This window comes from Mustela erminea, chromosome 1, assembly GCF_009829155.1.
Source record: "Mustela erminea isolate mMusErm1 chromosome 1, mMusErm1.Pri, whole genome shotgun sequence".
NCBI classification, from domain to species: domain Eukaryota; kingdom Metazoa; phylum Chordata; class Mammalia; order Carnivora; family Mustelidae; genus Mustela; species Mustela erminea.
In genome coordinates, this window is record NC_045614.1 from 153,118,888 (window position 1) to 153,143,354 (window position 24,467).

General features: G+C 38.1%; 1 pseudogene; it reads left to right on the forward strand.

The window, feature by feature from the left end:
* The window catches only part of LOC116591295, a 145,564-nt pseudogene that overhangs the window by 87,142 nt on the left and 33,955 nt on the right, over nt 1-24,467 (forward strand).

The window sequence follows — 24,467 nt, forward strand, 5'->3', positions numbered from 1 at the left end:
CTTCATAGATAGGCATGATTGATTAAATCATTAGCCATTGGTGTAGCCACCAGCCATTCCCCCGTCCCAGGAGGATGGGACCGAAAGTTCCAACCCTCCAATCACAGGAATGGTTCTTCTAGCAATCATCCCCCATCCTTAGGTGACCTAAGCCACCTCATTAACATAACAAAAGACTTCTTTTCTTTTCTTTTTTTTGGGGGGGGGTGTCTCTCAGTTTAGCAAATTTCAAGGATTTTAGTTCTGTGCCAGAAATGAGAAGGAGGACCAAATACATATTTATTATAAGTCACAATGTCACAGTCCACCCCTGGTCTTCAACCATTATTGTTAAAATGTGAGTATTATAGCAAAACAATAATCAGAGTTAAAAAAAGTTGGCACATTACTAGAATTCCATTTCAGTTATTAACTATACAGTGCATCATCATTATATGAAAATGTATCTCATGTTTGTAGACTTCCATTTGATTTTACCAGGTTCCAAAAACAAGAGGGTTGTCAGCAATATATGCTTTCAGGTGTCTAACATAATTGAACTAAAAGACAATATCATCTCTTGCTTAGAGCTTCTTTTGGGGTGTTAATATTGGATTTTCTTCATTACATAATCCATTTGTTCATTTCTTTACCCATAGCTACCATTTTTCCTTCTATGCTTTCCTTCTATGCTTCAATACTTTGTGTTAGAATTCTGAAGGGCCTGATGGGGTAGGATGTGCCTTCACCCCATCAGGCATGATTCTGGTTTCTTGCTTAGGAATCACCATTTCCATACCTTATACTTGTAGTCCTGGTCCTGTGACCCCTGCATCAGCTAGGAGGAAAGAAGTTGAGGTGATTTGGGGAAGAATGTATACCAACATCTTCCCCATCTTTACTTCCCCAGATCGAAACAGAGAAACACATCCAGTGGGGACACACCTTTAGCCCCATTCATGGTCATGTTGAATGGCAGCGCATACTCATGAAGACTTATATGCCAGCCCTTGCTGTCTTTGTTTTCCTCCATTTTAGCTGTTCATTCCAATTCTCTGTCAAACTAGCACTGAGGATATCTCTTTGCCCTTTGTTGAGTGTTATGGGCTATTAAGTGTCTTTGGTCTGAAGAAATGATGGTCAGCCATCCAAACTGGTGCAGTATCTTCTGTTCTGGTTCCTTTATAGCACTCAGAACTTTTGTACCTACACTCAGGAAAGCAAAGCATGGTCCAGAGTCAACGTCTGTTCCTATCTGGACCTATTTGTACCTCCCCAAGGCTACTAGCATTAGTATCACCTAACAGCTATATTCCTGGCCTTCCTTCTGGGGAATCCGCCAAATAACCATCTTCAGTCTCTGACTCTCTTGTTGACAGAATAGTTTGTTTTAGCTTTCTGTGCCTCAGAGGGTGCAGGAGGAATATGTCTAGATTCAGCCCATCTCTGCATTACTACAGCCAACCCTGTGCTCATTCCCCTCATTCATGGACCCTCATTCATGGGTCCAGGCAAGCATTTCAAAGGGACATGTAGGGACATCTACTTGATAATTCTAGTCACCTTCCTAACCTGGAAGGGAGTTCTTGTGAAAGGCATTAATGTGTTCTACTTTAATGCACTCTTTCAAATTTCTGTAGGAGCATCCGTTTCACAGGCTAGGTCTCCATTGCTGTCCTGACTGACATTTTGGCCAGGCTATCAGGCATTATTCATGAGCCAATGGAAACATAGGGCCTTTTCCCAGGTGTTCAATTCTTTCATCACTGCTAGGAAAATAGCATGCAATACAGCACACCAAGATGATCTGTTTCTATCTTCTTTTAATATAATGATGACTTTCCAAAACAGAGTATTGTCCATTCACTTTGGAACTGCCATCCACAAACCTAGCATCTTTTTGTCAGTCAAGAGCTGTTTATAGAACACTGTCATTGACGATAGAATCCAGCAGCAGCTCCTCATACAATTCCAGTATCAAGCCTAAGAAAAAAGAGGCTTCCTGCTCTTGAATATCTCTTCTTTGCATTCTCCAGGCAGCATGATCCTGTATAACCTTTTTCCAACTTATTATGGAACTCTCCTGGGCACTGCCAACTCCATTAGAGCATTTCTCAGATATTACCTGTGTTGGGTAGGTATTTCAGGTTTCAAGGTCATGGTATATCCTTTAGTCATAAGAATAACTTCAATTAATAATATCAGATAGCAAGGCCATAAATACCCTTAAATGGAAATCCTCTTGTTTAAAGTCCCCATAGTCATTGTTGGGAGGTACACCCAAGTTCTTGCCAGTAGCCCCAGTCTCCACATAGGGCTATTGCACGACGAATCTGTTGCTAGCAGCACTCAAGCTTCATTCTACACTGTGTGGGCTCAGGGAATCTTACTGGTTCACACTGAGCATTTAACATTGCTTGAAGGGTGGGACTTATATGCCTTGTGTTTTACAGTACTAATTACGGGACATATTCCTCTCTTAGACATAATGTCCATCCCTAAAATGCAATCAGGTAAAGACCCAATGACTACATCTAAAGCCTGTTCAAACATATCAGTTCTTCTACAGACTTTTTCCTTCATTCTGCCAACTCTGACATTTCTAATTATAATCTCCAGTAGGGCTTCATCAATGTGTTTTGGTTTTATAAAACCAGGTAGGTAGAGGAAGTGTTCCCCAGGCAGACATGACACTATTACCATAAAATATTCAGGTAAAGGTGATATTACTTCTTTTTCTTTTTTTCAAGGATTTTATTTATTTGAGAGAGAAAGCGCATGTGCTCACCTGACAACAAGTGGGGAAGCAGAAGGAGAGGGAGAAGCAGACTCCCTGCTGAGCAGGGAGCCAGGGCTTGGTCCCAGGACCCTAGGATTATGACCTGAGCCAAAGGCAGATACTTAACTGACTAAGCTACATAGACACCCCAGGAGATACAACTTCTTTACATAATACCTGCTTAAACATTCCAGTTTACATAATCCTATCAACCATTAAATTTTTGCAATTTTCTTATTCTAACTGTAGCCCAAGTCAAGTCTTTCTTTACCAATGGGTTTTAGTACTAAGGTTCTTATATCTCCCTTCAAGGAGTCCTAGGAACTTCCCTTTTCTACCCCCTGACAACTTTACCTACTGTTGTCTAAAGGCTTTGGGTCCCCAGAGAGGGGTTGAGCCAAGGGACCCCAGCCCTTTTATCAGTCTTTAACTTGATTAATCTGCCTAACCACTGATTGCTGGTCAGGTTTCTCATTGTAACTTAATGTCTTTAAGCTTCTTAAGTTTCTCCAAATTATGGTAAATAGAGCAGTCTTGTTTGGCCCCCCCCCTTTTTAAAAAAATTTTATTTATTTATTTGACAGAGAGAGAGAGAGATCATAAGTAGGCAGAGCAGCAGGCAGAGGAGAGGGGGAAGCAGGCTCTCTGCCGAGCAGGGCGCCCGATGCAGGGCTTGACCCCAGGACCCTGAGATCATGACCTGAACCAAAGGCAGAGGCTTAACCCACTGAGCCACCCAGGTGCTCCTGTTTGGGGCCATTTAATGGGGGTTGCTTTGACCCACCCAACCTTTGGTGATGATTTATTAAAATCTTTTTTTAATCCATCAATACAGATTTTATTCATCACTTTTCTTAATAACCATCTAAAATTTCCATCCTGCTGGGGTGAGTCCTGAGACTCTTTCCTTTCTGTTTCCTCTTTCCCTTGCTCCTATCAATATTTGCTTCACATTCACCTTATTTCTTAACCTTTTAAAAATTTCCACCTTGTTGGGTAGTCCCTTGACCTCCCCTGACTCTTCCCATTCTCTTGTCAATAAACCTAATGTTTTTATTACCATCTGTAAAGCCTATGAGAGAAAGCTGAGAAGGCAAATTTGATGAGGCTTTCCAAACTGTCTTTCAGTTTTGCAACAGTAAGGTTATATGCAGTGCCTGTGTGAAAGGGGCTGCCTTAAAGCACAGCATTTACTATGATCTGAGTAATGGTTAGATTTCAGCAGATAAATATCTCAGTTATCATAAAGCAGTCCCATATGGCTTGCATATGAAGAGTATCAGCTGCTTCATCTGGGGAATTCCAGCTGGCATTTGTAAGAGAAGAGGAACTGTTCCCATAGGAATAAACTCCCATGTGTCTGGATCACATACACTCAACTTCAATTGTACCATAGTGAGCTCTGTGTCCTACATCAACCCTCTCCTCTTTCATTCTGCAACATCCCAAACCAAACACTCCTAAATTACTCTCATTTTAATCCATTTTAGTAAAGGTTCCACAAGAAGTTGATGATACTGATCCACAAAATGAAACAACTCTGTCATACTATACTTCCTGGTTTTGATAGTTTCTAGGCATTGCACTCCTACAGGATTACCTTACTGGTGGCCAGAGGTCTTAGGGTTGTTTCATGTTGCCCCTGCACAGTTGACTTAGAGGCTAATAGCTAAAGTTCAGACCAACTCAGATCTGAGTTTTGTTTACCATTAAGTCCAGACCTATCACTTTCCTTTACTTTTATTTATCTATCGCAGATAACAGTAACCAAGAGATTGTATGTTTAGTATGCTTACTGTTTTTCATGTACTTATATATCCAATGAGCCAACTCCTCAGGAGTTAGGTCTGCCATTTCTAAATTGCATTAGTAACTTTTACCCTTAGTAACTGTAGTGTAGCTACAGTTTCATACATGGGTCACTAGGTATCCATCCAGGGATCAAAGCATCATCATCCCTATCCTTTTATCCTTTTTCTTTATATAAACTGTATGTTTCTGTGAGCCTGGCCCCTCTAGTAAGACCCACTTTTCTGACACCAAGTAAAATTGTTCTGAGACCAATTCTGATGTGTTTGTAGGGTTTCTCCCATATCATCAAGACATGTGGAAACACAAGCTGGGTTTCCTACAATTCAGCTCAATTCTGATACTGCCCCCCTGGTGATAGCATCAGGTTCCACAGGTTAAGGGTCAGTGCCACAGTACTGCCCACTATTTTGAGGCCAGCTGCAAGCCCAGGTTAACACCTGTGCTTCTGACCAAGTGACTATAAACTAGAGATTCCAAGGTTTCCCCCTTCCTCCAAGGACATCTGGCAAGGATATCAGATGCCAGTTCTAAGTTCAGGTCCTTACCTCTATTTCTGACTGACTATAAATGACCTCCTCCCCTTTCAGATTCAGTTAATCAGATGGAAGGGAGATTCCACGCTTGGTCTAGGCACACTACTCTTTTTTTTTTTTTTTAAAGATTTTATTTATTTATTTGACAGAGAGAGAAGTCACAAGTAGGCAGAGCAGAAGGCAGAGAGAGAGGGGAAAACAGGCTCCCTGTTGAGCAGAGAGCCCAATGTGGGGCTCGATCCCAGGACCCTGAGATCATGACGCCAGCCGAAGGCAGAGGCTCAACCCACTGAGCCACCCAGGCGCCCCTAGGCACACTACTCTTGCCAGCATCTCTGTGTTCATCACCTCGAAGCTCTCCAAACTCTATCATTTTGGGATTTTATGGAACCTTATTATAGGCACGATTGATTAAATCATTAGTCATAGGTGATCAGTTCAACCTCCAGGCACCTCCTAGCAGGTCAAGGGGCCAGGCTGAAAATTCCAACCCTCCAATCACAGGATTGGTTCTACTGGTAGCCACCCACCCTTAGATAACCTAGGGGCATTTCTAAAGTCACCTCATTAACAATAAAAGATGCCTTTATCTCACAGTTTAGGAAATTTCCAAGGTTTTAGAAGTTCTGTGCTAGAAATGGGGACAAAGACCAAATTTATATTTCTTATTACAATCCACAATATCACACTTCCCTATCAAACTACATTCTTAATGTACAGAAGTAATTGAATCATATAATTGTCAGAATTATGAAAAGGGATTAGGTTTCCTTATTCTAATTCAGTTTTGATTGGCTAGATCATCTAGTGTTAGAAACTACAGGAGATAAACCATAAGAGACTCTTAATCATAGGAAATAACTGAGGGTTGCTGGGGAGCAGGGAATGGGGTAACTGAGTGATGGATATTAAGGAGGTCACGTGATGTAATGAGCACTAGTACTATATAAGACTGATGTGTCACTGAACTCTATCTCTGAAACTAATAATATAGTATATGTTAATTAACTGAATTTAAATTTTTAAGAAAAGGAAATAAAAGTCATACACACACAAGAAACTACAGATTTTCTAATCTGGCAGGAAAGTTAAAATTAGCAATCAAATGATTTGTTGGATGGCCCTGTTGGCAGGCCCTCATCCTGAGGGAAAACTTAGAGGCTTTCTAAAATTTGGGATATAAAATTTTAATGGTATCACTTCTTATGATGTTGAAAGAATTTTTAAAAACCTGAAACTTATATAGGCCCATTTTTATTATACTAGCTTAACCAAAATCAGCCTTTGTCGAGAAGATTCCATCTACATTTTCAGAAATATGGTTTTAATTATCTGAGAGGCACTTGGATTTCAAGGCTATTTCAGAACTAGATCAGCAGGAGGGCTTAGTAATGGAAAAGTTGTAAGTTTTCTTTCTTTGAAAACTGCTCTCACTAGTACCAAAAATAAGTCCCTGTACAATTTACAGTTATACTTTCATTCTCTCCTGGGAAGACCACTGAATTATTATTAAATGAAAAGGAGTGAGATTAGAAATGAGCATTTTCCCCTTTTAACTTAAGTGTGTACAGATGTCTTTGAACACATTTAGGTGGTATGCTGGTTAATAGATCCAGATTCTAAGGAGCCAACTCTTCACAGCATAGTTTCCAGTTTTCTACCTCATGAGCTTTCCCTCCTGGAAGGAATAGAGACTGGACAAGGAATTCAGAGTCTGGGGCTGAATGTCAACACTGAGCATTGTGGGAGATACAGAACATCCATAGGTAAAAACAACCTTGTTGGCATTTTCATGATGTTACAGACTGGTGACTGTTCTATATTTAGCCACTTTTGATCACGGGTCTTCATCACTCTTTATCACACTTCCAACGCCAACTCTATTTTTGGGTTTTCTAGGACAGGGTCAACAAACTTTCTGTAGAGGCCCAGGCAGTCTTAATCATAAATATTCAACTCTGCCATAATAGAAAAGCAGCCATAGACAATATGAAACTAAGTGTTCTGATAAAACTTTATTTATATAAATAGGCATCTGGCCCCGGTTTGGCACTAGTTTGCAGACCTCAGACTCTATTGTGGCATTTTTGTGGCATTTTATCATTTATTGCTAATTTTATATTTAAAGTTTATCCAATGATTTTTATTCACACTTAAAACATAATCTATTATGGAATCTAAAAAGTGACCTGTTTTCTTTTTAGAACTATAAATCGTTATTTCTCTAGCAAAGAATATTCATGTGAATTTTTATGTCATGATAAATAGCATGGGCTTATTGTGCAGTCTGTTGGTCCAGAGTGAGTACCTTGACTTCAGAGAGCATATCATACGCTTATGGTAGAAATGATTAAGTGGAACAAAGTTGACTTCATTGTGAGAAAATTTAAACTGTGAATTTATTACCTGATCAAAAAATACTAGAAATAACAGATTGATGAATTTGCACAGACCAAGTTAAATATGGGCTGTATCACTTATTAGTGAGAGGCCTTGGGCAAGCTACTGATACTCTTTAAATCTATTTCTTATAATGTTATAAATATTAAATGAGAGAGAACTTAATGATGTGTTTGCTGGATTAGGTACTCGTGACTGTGTTAGTTGATGATGATGATGATGATGATGATGATTTTTATTACTAGTGTAAGCCCTCCATGCTGATACTAATGTTCTCCCCGGCATCACTGGGGTAGAATAATATAAAGATCAAACTGACTTGTTTGTTCATAGGAGACTTGCTTAAGTGATGTTAATTAGCAGCTCTTGAACATACACTGAAATATTTCAAACTCAGCTTCTCTAATATAGGCAGGCCAAGGAGTTGGAGTATATGGTACATATGCCAACAAGACACTTTCTGCATTCATGGGTGATAAGGCCGAATAAACATGGCTCTCTTTCCCTCAGTCAGCTTTGTTTGCCCTTAGAATCTAACGTTTGGTGCTGGTGATATGGATTAGTCTGTAACTTTTTATGAACATTTGTTGCCCATTAACAAAATTAAAACTTTCAATATCTTTGGGAGGGAACTTTTCCACTCTTAAAGACAATTTTTCACCTATAGGAAAAAGTATAAGCAATGCTCTAGATTCGTTATTTTTAACTTTTACAGTTTCAGTGTCCCTTGAAAACTCCTTTTTAAATGCAAATGTTCAAAAGTGAGTGAACTGGAGTTATTAAATGCATTCTTGTACAGTGCAGTCTTTCTTATTCATAGAGTCCATAGAATTGAAGTACATTGAGATAAAGTTTTTAGAGAGAATGTAAACAATTTTCAATTTTTTTGGAAAATGATTATTTCAGGATGTGTTTGAAGGATCTCTAGAATCTTCATCTTTTTCTTTTCTCATTTCTTGCCTGTTGGGTGAGTATGTTCTGGCAGCCCACCCAGTAAAGAAGTTCTTTACTTCTTTACTTCTCCCATTCTGAGCTGATTTTTTTGTGTGTGTCACTCAATTTTAATAACAACGTGACTTTGCTCAATGTGACTCAGGATCAAATATCCTGTTCTCTTCACATGGATCAATTAGGTCCTTTCTAAAGTGGTTTGAATATAAATGATTTTCTAGGGATGGAGTGAGTTGGTTTCTCTCTTTTTTAAAGTGGATCTCAACTATACAGATTTGTATTTGTCATAATCTTTCTTTCATGTACACTATCATCATTGGTCCCGTATGGTCCTCTTATTATTTACTATTTTTTTAATATGTAATATCTGTTAATTTACATCTTTAATAATAGACATTTGTGTCTGCCTATGTGGTCCTCCTTTCTTGCACATCCCAGCTTTTATGTTTATCATTCCCTTATTTTTTATTTTAAATTTTATTTATTTTTTATTTTAAAAAATTTAACATATATATGATAATAAATTTTACATATATATATATATGCTAAAATATATCCAAACAATATATTATTATATATCATTAATTTTTCTTGTTTTTGAGCTTCTTTATAAAACATATTTCACATTGGGACTTGCTTTTCTTACCCAGTACCATGTTAGTAAGATTCATGCATGTTATTACAAGAATCTATAATCTATTCATTTTCACTGTTCTGTTTTATATCACTGTGTGAATGTGCCAAAATTTTTTTTTTTAATGTGCCAAAATTTATTTGTCCATTTTACTGCTAATGAATGAGCAGGTTGTTTCTATTTTTTTTTAATCTTGTTTTTGTTTTTTTGTTTTGCTATAATGAGTAGTTCTGTATACATATTCTTACACTTATACATGCTTCCTGGTCCATGTGGGCAAGAATTTCTTTTGAGTGTGGAATTGCTCTGTCACAAGAATGGAAATATTCAATTTTATAAGATTATGCTAAATTGTTTTCCAAAATAATCTATACCTTTACTTTCTAAACAGCAATGTGAAAGAAATCTTGCTGATTCATATTGTCTCAACTTTGCCAATTCATTGGTTATAAAATGGCTGTAATTTTTAACTTCTTATGCTTTGTTTTTGGTAAAGAAGTTATTCTAGTTTCATGGGATGAGTTGATAGATATAATCTTTTTTTCCTTTGGAGGAGGAGTTTATATATCATAGAAATGTGTTTGTTTATATATCATAGAAATGTGTTTGTTCCTTGAAATTTTGGTAACATTTACCTATAAACTCTTTCTTTGTGGAAATATTTTTAGTTAATACTTTGATTTCTTTAATAACTGTAAGATGATTCAATTGTATCTTTAATTACGTTTGGTAAACTATATTTTTATTATATTATTGTTATATATTTTTATTATAATGAACTATATTTTTAAGAATTACCCATTTCATCTAGATTTTCAAATTTATCATCATTAAGCTATTATTGATTTTTTATAATAATTAAAAAAATTTTTTTATAAACATATAATGTATTATTAGCCCCAAGGGTACAGGTCTGTGAATCACCAAGTTTACACACTTCACAGCACTCACCATAGCACATACCCTCCCCAATGTCCATAACCCCACTACCCTCTCCCTACCCTTCCCCCCCAGCCACCCTCAGTTTGTTTTGTGACATTAAGAGTCTCTTATGCTTTGTCTCCCTCCTGATCCCATCTTGTTTCATTTATTCTTTTCCTACCCCCCAAACCCCTGACGTTGCTTCTCTACTTCCTCATATCAGGGAGATTATATGATAATTGTCTTTCTCTGATTGACTTATTTTGCTAAGCATAATACCCTCTAGTTCCATCCACGTCATTGCAAATGGCAAGATTTCATTTCTTTTGACGCCTGCATAGTATTCCATTGTATATATGTATACCACCTCTTTTTTAAAAAAAATAATTTATGTATTTATTTGACAGACAGAGATCACAAGTAAGCAGAGAGGCAGGCAGAGAGAGAGGAGGAAGCAGGCTCCCCAACAAGCAGAGAGTCTGATGCGGGTCTCGATCCCACGACTCTGAGATCATGACCTGAGCTGAAGGCAGAGGCTTAACCTACCGAACCACCCAGGTGCCCTATACCACCTCTTCTTTATCCATTCATCTGTTGATGGACATCTAGGTTCTTTCCATAGTTTGGCTATTGTGGACATCACTGCTATAAACATTTGGGTGTACGTCCCCCTTTGGATCGCTACATTTGTATCTTTAAGGTAAATACCCGGTAGTTATTGCTGATTTTTTTTAATTTTTAATTTTTAATTTTTTATAAACATATAATATATTTTTATCCCCAGGGGTACAGGTCTGTGAATGGCCAGGTTTACACACTTCACAGCACTCACCAAAGCACATACCCTCCCCAATGTCCATACCCTCACCCCCTTCTCCCAACCCCCCTCCCCCCAGCAATCCTTAGTTTGTTTTGTGAGATTAAGAGTCACTTATGGTTTGTCTCCCTCCCAATCCCATCTTGTATCATTTATTCTTCTCCTACCCCCATGTTGCATCACCACTTCCTCATATCAGGGAGATCATATGATAGTTGTCACTCTCTGCTTGACTTATTTTGCTAAGCATGATACGTTCTAGTTCCATCCACGTTGTCACAAACGGCAAGATTTCATTTCTTTTGATGACTGCATAGTATTCCATTGTGTATATATACCACATCTTCTTGATCCATTCATCTGTTGATGGACATCTAGGTTCTTTCCATAGTTTGGCTATTGTGGACATTGCTGCTATAAACATTCGAGTGCACGTGCCCCTTCGGATCACTACATTTGTATCTTTAGGGTAAATACCCAGTAGTGCAATTGCTGGGTCATAGGGCAGTTCTATTTTCAACATTTTGAGGAACCTCCATGCTGTCTTCCAGAGTGGTTGACCAGCTTGCATTCCCACCAACAGTGTAGGAGGGTTCCCCTTTCTCCGCATCCTCGCCAGCATCTGTCACTTCCTGACTTATTGATTTTAGCCATTCTGACTGGTGTGAGGTGATATCCATTGTGGTTTTGATTTGTATTTCCCTGATGCTGAGTGATATGGAGCACTTTTACATGTGTCTGTTGGCCATCTGGATGTCTTCTTTGCAGAAATGTCTGTTCATGTCCTCTGCCCATTTTTTGATGGGATTATTTGTTCTTTGGGTGTTGAGTTTGCTAAGTTCTTTATAGATTTTGGACACTAGTCCTTTATCTGATATGTCGTTTACAAATATCTTCTCCCATTCTGTCAGTTGTCTTTTGGTTTTGCTAACTGTTTCCTAGGCTGTGCAAAAGCTTTTGATCTTGATAAAATCCCAATAGTTCATTTTTGCCCTTGCTTCCCTTGCCTTTGGCGATGTTCCTAGGAAAATGTTGCTGCAGCTGAGGTTGAAGAGGTTGCTGCCTCTATTCTCCTCAAGCATTTTGATGGATTCCTTTCTCACATTGAGGTCCTTCATCCATTTTGCATCTATTTTCGAGTGTGGTGTAAGGAAATGGTCCAATTTCATTTTTCTGCATGTGGCTGTCCAATTTTCCCAACACCATTTATTGAAGAGGCTGTCTTTTTTCCATTGGACAGTCTTTCCTGCTTTGTCGAAGATTAGTTGACCATAGAGTTGAGGGTCTATTTCTGGGCTTTTTATTCTGTTCCATTGATCTATGTGTCTGTTTTTGTGCCACTACCATGCTGTCTTGATGATGACAGCTTTGTAATAGAGCTTGAAGTCTGGAATTGTGATGCCACCAACGTCGGCTTTCTTCTTCAATATTCCTTTGGCTATTCGAGGTCTTTTCTGGTTCCATACAAATTTTAGGATTATTTGTTCCATTTCTTTGAAAAAGATGGATGGTACTTTGATAGGAATTGCATTAAATGTGTAGATTGCTTTAGGTAGCATAGACATTTTCACAATATTTATTCTTCCAATTCAGGAGCATGGAACGCTTTTCCATTTCTTTGTGTCTTCCTCAATTTCTTTCATGAGTACTTTATAGTTTTCTGAGTATAGATTCGTTGCCTCTTTGGTTAGGTTTATTCCTAGGTATCTTATGGTTTTGGGTGCAATTGTAAATCGGATGGACTCCTTAATTTCTCTTTCTTCTGTCTTGTTGTTGGTGTAGAGTAATGCAACTGATTTATGTGCATTGATTTTATACCTGACACTTTACTGAGTTCCTGTACAAGTTCTAGCAGTTTTGGAGTGGAGTCTTTTGGGTTTTCCACATATAGTACCATATCATCTGCAAAGAGTGATAGTTTGACTTCTTCTTTGCCGATTTGGATGCCTTTAATTTCCTTTTGTTGTCTGATTGCTGAGGCTAGGACTTCTAGTACTATGTTGAATAGCAGTGGTGATAATGGACATCCCTGCCGTGTTCCTGACCTTAGCGGAAAAGCTTTCAGTTTTTCTCCATTGAGAATGATATTTTTGGTGGGTTTTTCATAGATGGCTTTGATAATATTGAGGTATGTGCCCTCTAACCCTACATTTTGCAGAGTTTTGAACAGGAAGGGATGCTGTACTTTGTCAAATGCTTTTTCAGCATCTATTGAGAGTATCATATGGTTCTTGTTCTTTCTTTTATTGATGTATTGTATCACATTGATTGTTTTGCGGATGTTGAACCTACCTTGCAGCCCTGGAATAAATCCCACTTGGTCGTGGTGAATAATCCTTTTAATGCACTGTTGAATCCTATTGGCTAGTATTTTGGTGAGAATTTTCGCATCTGTGTTCATCAAGGATATTGCTCTATAGCTCTCTTTTTTGATGGGATCCTTGTCTGGTTTTGGGATCAAGGTGATGCTGGCCTCATAAAATGAGTTTGGAAGTTTTCCTTCCATTTCTAGTTTTTGGAACAGTTTCAGGAGAATAGGAATTAGTTCTTCTTTAAATGTTTGGTAGAATTCCCCCAGGAAGCCGTCTGGCCCTGGGCTTTTGTTTCTTTGGAGATTTTTGATGACTGTTTCAATCTCCTTACTGGTTTTGGGTCTGTTCAGGCTTTCTATTTCTTCCTGGTTCAGTTGTGGTAGTCTATATGTTTCTAGGAATGCATCCATTTCCTCCAGATTGTCAAATTTGTTGGCATAGAGTTGCTCATAGTATGTTCTTATAATTGTTTGTATTTCTTTGGTGTTAGTTGTGATCTCTCCTCTTTCATTAATGATTTTATTTATTTGGGTCATTTCTCTTTTCTTTTTGATAAGTCTGGCCAGGGGTTTATCAATCTTACTAATTCTTTCAAGGAACTAGATCCTAGTTTCGTTGATTTGTTCTATTGGGTTTTTTTTGTTTGTTTGTTTCTATTTCATTGATTTCTGCTCTGATCTTTATGATTTCTCTTCTCTTGCTGGGTTTAGGGTTTCTTTCTTGTTCTTTCTCCAGCTCCATTAGGTGTAGGGTTATGTTGTGTACCTGAGACCTTTCTTGTTTCTTGAGAAAGGCTTGTACCGCTATATATTTTCCTCTCAGGACTGCCTTTGTTGTGTCCCACAGATTTTGAACCGTTGTGTATTCATTATCATTTGTTTCCATGAACTTTTTCAATTCTTCTTTAATTTCCTTTAATTTCAATTCTTTAATTTCCTGGTTGACCCATTCATTTTTTAGAAGGATGCTGTTTAGTCTCCATGTATTTGGGTTCTTTCCAAACTTCCTCTTGTGATTGAGTTCTAGCTTCAGAGCATTGTAGTCTGAAAATATGCAGAGAATGATTCCAATCTTTTGATACCGGTTGAGTCCTGATTTAGGACCGAGGATGTGATCTACTCTGGAGAATGTTCCATGTGCACTAGAGAAGAATGTGTATTCTGTTGCTTTGGGATGAAATGTTCTGAATATATCTGTGATGTCCATCTGGTCCAGTGTGTCGTTTAAGGCCTTTATTTCCTTGTTGATCTTTTGCTTGGATGATTTGTCCATTTCAGTGAGGGGAGTGTTAAAGTCCCCTACTATTATTGTATTATTGTTGATGTGTTTCTTTGATTTTGTTATTAATTGGTTTATATAGTTGGCTGCTTCCATGTTGGGGGTATAGATATTTAAAATTGTTTGATCTTCTTGTTGGACAGACCCTTTGAGTATGATATAGTGTCCTTCCTCATCTCTTATTATAGTTTTTGGCTTAAAATCTAATTGATCTGATATAAGGATTGCCACCCCTGCTTTCTTCTGATGTCCATTAGCATGGTAAATTCTTTTCTACCCCCTCACTTTAAATCTGGAGGTGTCTTCGGGCTTAAAATGAGTTTCTTGTAGGCAACATATAGATGGGTTTTGTTTTTTTATCCATTCTGATACCCTGTGTCTTTTGACTGGGGCATTTAGCCCATTAACATTCAGGGTAACTATTGAGAGATATGAATTTAGTGCCATTGTATTGCCTGTAAGGTGACTGTTACTGTATATTGTCTCTGTTCCTTTCTGACCTACCACTTATAGGCTCTCTCTTTGTTTAGAGGACCCCTTTCAATATTTCCTGTAGAGCTGGTTTGGTGTTTGCAAATTCTTTCAGTTTTTGTTTGTCCTGGAAACTTTTAATCTCTCCTTCTATTTTCAATGATAGCCTAGCCGGATATAGTATTCTTTGCTGCATGTTTTTCTCATTTAGTGCTCTGAATATATCATGGCAGCTCTTTCTGGCCTGCCAGGTCTCTGTGGATAAGTCAGCTGCCAATCTAATATTTTTACCATTGTATGTTACAGACTTCTTCTCCCGGGCTGCTTTCAGGATTTTCTCTTTGTCACTAAGACTTGTAAATTTTACTATTAGGTGATGGGCTGTGGGCCTATTCTTATTGATTCTGAGGGGTGTTCTCTACACCTCCTGAATTTCGATGCTTTTTCCCTTTGCCATATTGGGGAAATTCTCCCCAATAATTCTCTCCAGTATACCTTCTGCTCCCCTCTCTCTTTCTTCTTCTTCTGGAATCCCAATTATTCTAATGTTGTTTCGTCTTATGGTGTTATTTATTTCTCGAATTCTCCCCTCGTGGTGCAGTAGCTGTTTGTCCCTCTTTTGCTCAGCTTCTTTATTCTTTGTCATTTGGTCTTCTATGTCGCTAATTCTTTCTTCTGCCTCATTTATTCTAGCAGTGAGAGCCTCCATTTTTGATTGCACCTCATTAATAGCTTTTTTGATTTCAACTTGGTTAGATTTTAGTTCTTTTATTTCTCCAGAAAGGACTTTTATATCTCCCGAGAGGGTTTCTCTAATATCTTCCATGCCTTTTTCGAGCCCGGCTAGAACCTTGAGAATTGTCATTCTAAACTCTAGATCTGACATATTACCAATGTCTGTATTGATTAGGTCCCTAGCCTTCAGTACTGCCTCGTGTTCTTTTTTGTGGTGAATTTTTTTGCCTTGTCATTTTGTCCAGATAAGAGTATATAAAGGAGCAAGTAAAATACTAAAATGGTGGCAACAACCCCAGAAATATATCCTTTAACCAAATCAGAAGAGATCCCAAATCATGAGGGGGGATAAAGGGGATAAAAAGAGGTTCAGAAAGAAAGAAAGAAAGGGAAAAGAAAAGAATTATAAGAGAAAATGAATAAAGAAAAGTATAAAAAAGAAAAAATATATATATATATTAGATAAACTAGTTTAAAAACGTTAAAAAAGAAAAGGGTAAAAGTTAAAAAAAATTTAGCAGAAGAATAGAAAAAAATGAAAAAGAAAAAAAATTAAATTAACTGCAAGACTAAAGAATCATAGGGAGAAAGCCATGATTTCCGTGCTTTGCTTTCTCCTCCTCTGGAATTCTGCTGCTCTCCTTGGTATTGAAACTGCACTCTTTGGTAGGTCTTGGTCTTGGCTGGATTTCTTGTTGATCTTCTGGGGGAGGGGCCTGTTGTAGTGATTCTTAAGTTTCTTTTCCCCAGGCGGAGTTGCACCGCCTTTACCAGGGGCCAGGCTGAGTAATCTACTCAGGTTTGCTCTTGGGAGATTTTGTTCCCTGAGCGCTTTCCGTGCTTTCCGTAGAGTTCTGCAGGATGGGAATACAAATGGCGGCCTCCTGGTCTCCAGCCTGGAGGAGCCAAGAGCCCGGGGCCCCACACCTCAGTGCGCCCTCAGAGAACAGCGCCCAGTCACTCCCGTCTGCCTGACCTCCGTCCGTGCTCCGAGCTCACCGAGCCTGTGACCAGTTCAAGGTAACCCCGAGCTGGGAGCTCACTGTCGGCTCTGTCTCTGTAGCTGGCTTCCCCGTTCTAATACCTGTAAGGTCTGCGACACTCAGACACCCCAATCCTTCTGTGACCCTGCGGGACCTGAGGCCACGCTGACCCAGCGTGGGCTTCACCCCGGTTTAGCCTCTGGAGCGATGTCCCTCAGCGGAACAGACTTTTAAAAGTCCTGATTTTGTGCTCCGTTTCTCCACTGCTTGCCGGCATTCGGCCCCTCCCCCCGGGGTCTATCTTCCCGTCACTTTGGATTCACTTCTCTGCCAGTCCTACTTTACAGAAAGTGGTTGTTTTCTGTTTCTAGAATTGCTGTTCTTCTTCTCTTTGATCTGCTGATGGATTTGTAGGTGTTTGCAATCTTTAGATAAGCTATCTAGCCGATCTCCTGCTAGCTGAAGTAGTCTCATCCTGCTACTTCTCCGCCATCTTGATTCCTCCTGATTTTTTTAATATATCTGTGCTTTATTGGTTACATTGTCTTTTCTTTCACCATATTTGTTGTTTAATCTTATTAGAAGTTTATCCAATCATTCAGTCTTTCCAAAGAACCAACTATTGCCTTTGATTTTTAGTTCTGACTTTATTTTGCATCCCTTTTTCTAAATCCATAAGTATGACACTAAGTTCATTAGTTTTCAAATCATTTTTTCTTTTCTAATTGAGGTATTAAAGTTTATAAATTTCCCTCAAAGCTCTACTTGCATTATATCTTAGAAATTTTGACTTGTAATGTTTTCATTTTATCTTAAATACTTATTAACATTTTTTGTTATGACACTTTTGACTCATAAATTATTTAGAAGATTGGTTTTCAATTTCAAATATTTGGAAATGTTTTGTTTGTATTTTGTATGTTTGTATTTTTTAATATTCAAACTTAATTGTGTTGTGATTAAAAAGCATGACTACTCTTTTGAGAAGTGTCAGCAGATAGAAAAATCCTCTGATTCTTACTTTAGGAATCTTTCTCTTTATTCTTTGGTAAGAGCATTGGAAAATTTAAAAACCTCCATTTTTAGTTCTTTGTGCAAGCATTCATACCATGGAACCAGGAATATTGGAAATAATTTCAGGATATTAACTCATTGTAATAAGTTTAGCAAATAAGTTTGGTTTTCATGCTCTTGCGAAGAGTAGAAGCAGAACCATTGTCTTGGGAGAAATGCAATTTCTTGTAGTACAGACTAGTCATAAGATTGCCAGTTTTTCTGCTTTTTATGTAGGCAAGCGTAGTAGTCTAGTGCTGAAGTAGAGAAGTAGGAAGTACTTTTACGCCCTTTTTTGTTGGCCTGAGAGTGTTCCTCATGAGACTGGATCATGAAGAATAACTTGAGTAGCATCTCTGAATTTGCCTAGAAAAATTCCGTGTGTTTAGATGATAGTGTTGATCTAGTCACTTTACTGGCGAATTAATATTTTAGTTTTCTTTTCTTTCTTCCAGATATTTTTTGTAAAGTGGAAATGCCCCCTTGGTACTGCTTGGCCTTGATAGAGCTAAATGGAATTGGCTTTAGTACCACAGAATGTGAAATTCAGGAACACGTAATGCAAGCCAAGCTGGATGCAATCTGAGACTCAGGCCTATCAACTAGCTGGACAGTTTTTCCTTCACCAGTTCAGATGACATTGCCAAAGTGGTATCAAGGGAATGGGGAATTTTAGAGTTAAAAATTATTTGTGAAGACCTCGAATAGCCAAAGGGATATTGAAAAAGAAAGCCAAAGTTGATGGCATCACAATTCCGGATTTCAAGCTCTATTACAAAGCTGTCATCATCAAGACAGCATGGTACTGGCACAAAAACAGACACATAGATCAATGGAACAGAATAGAGAGCCCAGAAATAGACCCTCAACTCTACAGTCAACTAATCTTTGACAAAGCAGGAAAGACTGTCCAATGGAAAAAAGACAGCCTCTTCAATAAATGGTGCTGGGAAAATTGGACAGCCACATGCAGAAAAATGAAATTGGACCATTTCCTTCCTCCACACACGAAAATAGACTCAAAATGGATGAAGGACCTCAATGTGCGAAAGGAATCCATCAAAATCCTTGAGGAGAACACAGGCAGCAACCTCTTCGACCTCAGCCACAGTAACATCTTCCTAGGAACAACGCCAAAGGCAAGGGAAGCAAGGGCAAAAATAAACTATTGGGATTTCATCAAGATCAAAAGCTTTTGCACAGCAAAGGAAACAGTTAACAAAATCAAAAGACAACTGACAGAATGGGAGAAGATATTTGCAAACGACATATCAGATAAAGGACTAGTGTTCAGAATCTATAAAGAACTTAACAAACTCAACACCCAAAGAACAAATAATCCAATCAAGAAATGGGCAGAGGACATGAACAGACATTTCTGCAAAGAAGACATCCAGATGGCCAACAGACACATGTAAAAGTGCTCCATATCACTCGGCATCAGGGAAATACAAATCAAAATCATAATGAGATATCACCTCACGCCAGTCAGAATGGCTAAAATCAATAAGTCAGGAAATGACAGATGCTGGCGAGGATGCGGAGAAAGGGGAACCCTCCTACACTGTTGGTGGGAATGCAAGCTGGTGCAGCCACTCTGGAAAACAGCATGGAGGTTTCTCAAAATGTTGAGAATAGAACTGCCCTATGACCCAGCAATTGCACTACTGGGTATTTACCCTAAAGATACAAACGTAGTGATCCAAACGGGCACGTGCACCCGCATGTTTATAGCAGCAATGTCCACAATAGCCAAACTATGGAAAGAACCTAGATGTCCATCAACAGATGAATGGATCAAGAAGATGTGGTATATATACACAATGGAATACTATGCAGCCATCAAAAGAAATGAAATCTTGCCGTTTGTGACAACGTGGATGGAACTAGAACGTATCATGCTTAGCAAAATAAGTCAAGCAGAGAGTGACAACTATCATATGATCTCCCTGATATGAGGAAGTGGTGATGCAACATGGAGGCTTAAGTGGGTAGAAGAAGAATAAATGATACAAGATGGGATTGGGAGGGAGACAAACCATAAGTGACTCTTAATCTCACAAAACAAACTGAGGGTTGCTGGGGGGAGGGGGTTTGGGAGAAGGGGGTGGGATTATGGACATTGGGGAGGGTATGTGTTTTGGTGAGTGCTGTGAAGTGTGTAAACCTGGTGATTCACAGACCTGTACCCCTGGGGATAAAAATATATGTTTATAAAATATTAAAAATCAAAAAATAAATAAAAAAATAAAGCATAAAAAAAATTATGTGTGTGTGTGTGTATTTCCTAAATGTGTTTGCCTAAACACCGAAGATACTGAAGAACACAGTTCAAAAAAATTTTAGTTATCAGAGTGCTTTGGAGATAGAGTATTCTAGCATCTAATTTATAAATTATATCTGTGTTTATGAGAATAGAAGTTAGTAAAAAAGCCTCCTAGAATGTATGCTCCATGAGATCTGCCTAGAACAGAGGAGGTACTCTAAATATTTGTTGAACAAAAGATCCATAGTGATTGTTATATAACAATGTAGTTGTTTCTCCATGAAGTTAGTAATTTCATGAACTCTCACCCCTTCCATACCCTAAAATACCTTTTTGGACAATAAAATTAGATATTTTTCTCAATTATTACTGAAAAAGGATTTTTGGGATTGTTTGCTTTTTAAAACCTAAATAAGATTTTATAAACTTAACATAAATTTGGACACACTTTATTCTTATATTTATTTTTAGAGGTTGGTGATCTATTCTTTCCTCTCCCCACCACAGTCCACAAAGGATGGCTGGGTTCTTGTGGAATGGTTACAAATATAGGGTGGGTGCTTATACTTGATAGCATTGAAGTTCAGGTGACTTGTAGATGCAGTTCAGTAATGTAGCATGTTGTGAAGACCACAGGCTTTCAAGCCAGATTTCATGGGTTTGAATCCCATCTCCTCCATTTATTAACCCTATAACCTGGAACAATCCATCAACTCTTTGTATCTCAATTTCTACATCAGTAAACTGGGTTATGATAGGAATACCTCAGAATTGTTGTGAGGAATAAATGATGAATGTAAAACACTTAGAATAATGCCCATCTCATAGTAAAAGTTCAGTAAATGTTATGTAGACTCATAAAAAAATGCCCTTTTAAAAAAGCCACAGTGTTTTTTTTTTTTTTTTAAATGAGGAATTTTCATTTTTCCAAATCACAGGGTACATTTGTATGGAATTCAGAAGTGCTGTTTTTGTTTGTTTGTTTGTTTGTTTGTTTTGTTTAATTTTTTCTTTTGAGTTCTTTAGCTCGGAACACCCCAACCAATACCCAACTGACTGCACATAAAATTACATAGGGACCTTATGAAAAACAGAGGATCTCTGGATTTCAGCACAAGTAGGGCAAAGGCAGGAATCCATCCCTCTGTGATTCAGATACTAAGGCCATAGATTTAGACCAAACTCTGGGCCAGAATTAAAGGCCTTTGATGTTAATGGCTTGTTCTTCAGTCTTCATTTTAAAAGGGAAGTTATATTTAAGGTTATCTAACAGTTTCACATATTGACTTGTTAATCCTTGGTAATTTTAAGGGGAATCTTTGAACTGGGCAGGATAGTACTAATCCTCAAGAACTGTTATATAGCCACTTATAGCTATTTAAATTTGAATTAATTGGGACACCTGGTGATGCAGTCAGTTAAGCCTCTGTCTTTGATTCAGGTCCTGATACCAGGGTCCTGGGATTAGCCCCACATCAGACTCCTTGCTCAGCAGGGAGTCTGTTTCTCCCTCTGACTCTGCTGCTCCCCCTGCTTGTGCTCTTTCTCTCTCTCTCTAACAAAATAAATAAATAAAATCTTTTAAAAATAAATTTAAAAATCTAACTTAATTAAAATTAATTTAAATATCAGTTCAGTACCTTAGTTGTGTTAGCCACATTTTAAATGTTCAATAACCACATGTGGTAAGTGGCTACCATAATGGAGAGTGCAAATATAGAACAATTTCATTATTGCAAAAAGTTCTTTTGGATGACACTGGCCTAGAGTGGGGATCGGCAAAATACAGCTTGTGGGCCAGATTTGTTCTGCCACCTGTTTTTGTAAATAAAATTTCATTGGAGCATAATCGTACTTGTTCATTTACTTACTGTCTATGGCTCTTTTTGGTCTGTAGTGGCACAACTGAGAATTTGTGACAGTAAAAACTGCAAAGCTGAAAAAATCTGTTATCTGGCTCTCTTTGGGAAGTTTGCTGATCCCTGGTCTAGAGGGAAGCAGGAATTAGAGAAAAAGAAAAATGACATTTGAGTTAGAAGACTATGGTTTCTAATTCTTAATTTTTCTACATTATGGTCATGTAACTTGAAGCAAGTTTCTCCAACTGGTATAAACTTTTCAGAAATGTCACAGAATTATTGTACATATGACATGAGATGACACATGTTAAAGCTTCCAGCATGATGGCTGACACATAGTAAGTGCTCAATAAATATTAGTGCCTCTTACCCTCATCCAATTCAACCCCCTCATTTCACAGATGTATTCACTGAGAATTGGAGAGGTAATTTATATGAAGTTTTCACAATTAATTCTGAAGGTTTCACCAAAACAGGAATCTAAGATAAGAACTTATAAATATTAAGGTGAGATTTTTGAGTTGTCCTAATTATGGTAGGTCTCTCTTCCTGGGTTTGTTGATTTATTGCTATTTGAAAAATAATGTTTCATTTTTCTATTCAATTATTTGATTCTCTTTCCTCTCCTGGCATTTATATGCTCTTTGATATCTGTACTAGAGTTGCCTGGATAAAATACAGGACATTCAGCTAAATTTGAATTTCAGATAAACAATGAATAATTTTTTTAAAAGATTTTATTTATTTTATTTGACAGATAGAGATCACAAGTAGGCAGAGAGGCAGGCAGAGAGAGAGAGAGAGAGGAGGAATCAGGCTCCCTGCTGAGCAGAGGCCCGTTGCGGGGCTCGATCCCAAGACTCTGGGATCATGACCTGAGCTGAAGGCAGAGGCTTTAACCCACTGAGCCACCCAGGCGCCCCAACAATGAACAATATTTTAATATAAGTATGCCCCATGCAGTTCAAAATTTAACTAAACATCTTGTAATTTTATTTGTTATGTATGACAACCCTGATCCCTACACATGCAGCCTTCTATAACACAACTCTTGGGAAAAATAGTTATTAACATCCATAGCAAGCCTCAGTATCTTTCATACCTAAGATTCCAGTTATTCCTACTACTTAAAATTGAACCAGATCTTTGTTTCTATCATCACTGTTATTCTACAGAATAACAGATACAGATACAGATAACAGATACAGGCCTATCTTTCCTTCTACCCCTTGCCCAACTTGTGGCCAATAAAGATTCTTATATAATGCAAATGTTCTTAATTTTTAGGATTATTAAGTGGGAAAATAATCCAAGGTTCACTAAGCCCACTCAAGGTACATAAATGAATGAATGGAAGTAGTAGATAGTATTCTGAATAGCCTTGAGTTTTAAATTGAGCTAGTGATTTTAGGTATACATGGGAACTTCCTTTTGCCCCAGTACCTGGATCCTGTCCTGTGTAGGCTTAGTTTCTTCAGTAGGTCCTTATTAGCTCCCCTAGCTGTCATTACTGATTTCTGCATTGGGTTGGCCACCTTTCCCTGACTTTTTGTGTCCAAGGTTTCATAAGGTCTAGCCTTACTGTGGTGGGAGTAGATGGCTTTTTCTATCTCTTTCTACCTCAGTGTTCTCTGATTTTTGTGATCATATAATAGCCACAAAGGCTCCCATGTTGGTCCTTACTGAGGCTTAAATGATCGAGCAAACATGTTGATTAGTTTCCACATTAAAGGGTACTTAAGAGAGTTCACAGTCCTCAGAGAAACCTAAAGTCTCAATGTCAGTAGCTTATTTATCACTTGTTTAGTGATAAATAAAACTCAACCTGAGCCCTGCCCTCAACTCAGCATCCCCCAGACCCCAGTAGCTTGCCCCAGAACCCAAAGAGCAGTTCTGCCATACCCCTAGTCCCTAACCCTAACCCTTGGTTGGGTTTTCAGGCATCCATCTCTAGAGGCCTGGTCTTGATTCCCTCCATATGAGGGGACACAGTGTGTACATTCCTGTGTTCTTGACTTTTTAAAAGCCGCTAATTGATATTAATCTTATAGTGCCTACATTAGGTTATAGATTGCCTACTTGACATACGAATTTTCATTGTCATTATTTATCGAATGTGGTAATTTAATGTGTTATAAAAAGTTCTCACAACCCGTGTTGAATTGTATGGATTTTCTCAAATAACTTTTAAAAATGTTATGTGAATGACAATGCTTGTGATTTGATTCTTGACTAAAGAAGCATTAATTTCTTGCAGGTTTTATTTTTGGAATTGAAGTTGCCACCAAATGGAGAAGTACAAAACCAAGGCAGCAAGAAAACTTTGGGTTCTACCAGAGAGGGAATGACAATGGGCACAAGCTAAAGCTGGGGAAACAGTTCAGCACTAGTAAGGTGCTCTTCAGGACAGCTGCAGGGCAGAATTTGATTTACTTTTAGCACTCTGGTGTCTTGAAAGAAAGCTGATGAAGTCAAGACCTAGCATAGCCCATCATTTGAATGTATCCAGATTAAAACAAATTAGTTTGTGTTTCGGCTCACTGCAAAAACTGCAGAGACATTCCATCATGGAAAATCTGGACCAAAATCTGATTTAGCAGTTGTGTCCTTCCTATCATTAAAACAGTATAATGGTATATGAACTCAGACCCACAGACATTATTTAATTATTGGCATCTGATACT